Below are 3,197 nucleotides of genomic sequence, written 5' to 3'. Positions count from 1 at the left end.
GATCTTATTACAATCTAGTGATTACAACCTGATTACAATCCGTAATCCCTTACAGCTCAATACCACCATAAGAACCAATTTTGCATCACAACATAATGAAAAAATACCCAACCCTAAACCCTTTTATACAAGTATTAAACTGCTTTAGGGTTATAACAGGTCGTCCATAATTAGCCATAACTTTAGTGGCGAATCTATGAATGGTGAATAGTACCAAAAAAATTTTTTACGAATGGTGAATAGTAATTATGAAGTATGTACAGTACTTTCCTTATCAATCACCATAATCTAACAATCTCCCACTTGGGGGCTGATCAGGCTCCACACTAAACAACAATCTCCCACTTGGAGACTGATCTTGTAGCAATACCACTAGCACATGGGGCTCCCACTGGATCAAACCACCCTAGACTCTGTTGTTCTTTTATTCATGTTTAGTCTAAAAGACCAACCGAAGCTAAAGAGGAGTTCAAATTCTCTCGTGTTACAACCTTTGTCAACATATCTATTGGATTGTCATTGGTATGTGTCTTCTCCAGCTATAAATGTCCATCCTCCAAAACTGATCGAATGAAATGGTACCGCAACTGTATGTGTTTGGTGTTAGAATGCAGAGCTGAATTCTTTGCAAGATGAATGGCACTCTGACTATCTGTGAACAAATAATTATCCTTCTAAGGATGTCCCAATTCTTTTGAGAAGAACTAAAGCCATATCATCTCCTTGGTTGCCTCTGTAGCAGCAACATACTCTGCCTCTGTAGTGGATAGAGCATTAATCTTATGCAACCTACAAACCCAGCTCATAGCCGCCCCACCAACAATAAAGACATAACCTGTAGTACTTTGCCTGGTATCAATATCCCCTACCAAATCTGAGTCAACATAGCCCTGTAAATCAGTACTAGAGCCCCCAAAGTGTAAACACTTATTGGATGTTCCTCTCAAATATCTGAGAATCTACTTAACAACATTCCAATTCTCAAATCCTAGATGACTCATAGACCTACTAACGACTCCCACTACATGGGCAATATCTGGCCTAGTGCATACCATAACATACATCAAGCTTCCTACAGCTGAAGCATAGGGTACCTTGGACATCTTATCCTCCTCTTCCTATGTCTTAGGACACATCTCCTTAGTCAATTTCAAATGACCAGGTAAAGGTGTGCTGACAGCTTTAGCATTCTCCATAGAGAAATGTTGCAACACCTTCTCAACATAATCATCCTGAGATAGCATCAATGTTCTGTTCTTCCTGTATCTACAAATCTTCATACCAAGGATTTTTTTTTCTGCCCCCAAATCCTTCATAGCAAATGCATGTGCTAACTGGCGTTTCAACCCCTTAATATGATCCATGTTAGGCCCAGCTACAAGCATATCATCAACATATAAACATAAAATAATGTAGCTATCATCATCAAACCTCTTAAAATAAACACAATAATCTGAATGACACCTGTGATAGTCATGCTCATGCAAATCACCATGAAGAAAAGCTATTTTAACATCTAGCTGCTCTAAATGCAAATCTTTAGTAGCCACAAGACTTAAAATAGTACGGATAGAAGTCATTTTAACAACAAGAGAAAATATCTCATCAAAGTCTATTCCCTTTTTCTGTGCAAATCCTTTTACAACTAACTTGGCCTTAAATCTTTTCTTACCTCCTTCCTCTTCTTTCAACCTGTAAACCCACTTATTCTATAAAGTCTTTTTACCTGTAGGCAACTTGCACAAATCCCATGTCTTATTCTTCAACAAAGAGTCCATTTCATCTTCCATTGTAGACTCCCACTGAATCTTAGTATCCACCTACATAGCTTCATCATAACTTTTAGATTCACCGGCATCAGTAAGTAAAATAGAATACAAAGAGGGAGAAAATGTTTTTGGAGGTCTAATTTGCCTCGTTGACCATCTAACATACGCTGGTGTGTGTGGTATTTTTTGTTGCAGTTGTTGCACATCATGAGGAATGGTTGGAACAATAGCTTTTGGTGTATCATCCAGCACTACATGATCATCTTCTTTCTTCTCATGTTGCTGCAACAGATCTTTGTACAACACTTTCTCATTGAATATGACATCCTAACTTCTAACAATTTTATGATTTTCAAAATCCCAAAGCCTATAACCAAATTCATTAATGCCATATCCAACAAAGAGACATTTCTTTGATTTTGCTTCTAGCTTGGTTCTATTTTCAGAGTCGATATGAGCAAAAGCTTCACAACCAAAGGTCTTGAGAAAAGAATAACTCACCTTCTTACCAATCCATGCCTCCTCTGGAGTACCACAGCCGAAAGGAGTAGAGGGACCTCTATTAATCAAATATATCGTAGTATTGACAGCCTCCGCCCACATGTGTAAGGGCAACCCAGCTTGCAACCTCATGCTCCTTGTGCACTCCATTATAGTCCTATTCATGCGTTCAGCCACTCCATTTTCCTATGGAGTCCTTGGAACAGTTTTTTGTCTATGAATACCATTAGAGGAGCAATAATCTTCAAATTCCATGACTGCAATACTCACCACCATTATCAGATCTGAGATATTTTAATTTCTTACCAGTCTCATTTTCAACCAAGCATTTCCATTTCTTAAAAGTTTGAAATACATCAGATTTCTCTCTAAGGAAATAAACCCATATTTTTCTAGTTGCATCATCAATAAATGTAACATAATAATGAGAGCCACCAAGGGAAGATACCTAAGCTGGTCCCCATACATCTGTATGCACAAGCTCTAATTTCTCCTTTTTGTTTTCCTTCCCAGTCTTTACGAAACTCACTCTCTTTTGTTTTCCATACACACAACTTTCACAAAAATCCATATTAACACATTTCAGACCTGGTAAAACTTTCTTTGAATGAAGTAGTTTCATACCTTTCTCACTCATGTGCCCAAGTCTGTTGTGCCATAGCGTTGTATCAGAATCTACAATAGCTATTTGTTCTCCCTACTCAACTGCAGCAATTGTTCCTGAACATTCATTTTTCTTTGAAACAATCAAAGTAGAAGGAACAATATGACCTGTACAAAGATATAAGTTGCCTACTTTCACACCTTTTGCTACTACAAGGGAACCTTTTGAAACCTTCCAATTTTTATCATTAAAAGAAACTATACAACCCTCATCACCGAGTTTCCCTGCTGAAATTAAATTCCTACTCAGCCTTGGAACATGTC

The sequence above is a fragment of the Cupressus sempervirens genome, chromosome 7 (assembly GCF_028749045.1).
Source record: "Cupressus sempervirens isolate cs-2001-9-10 chromosome 7, ASM2874904v1, whole genome shotgun sequence".
Classification (NCBI taxonomy): Eukaryota; Viridiplantae; Streptophyta; class Pinopsida; order Cupressales; family Cupressaceae; genus Cupressus; species Cupressus sempervirens.
This window is presented reverse-complemented; position numbering follows the sequence as displayed.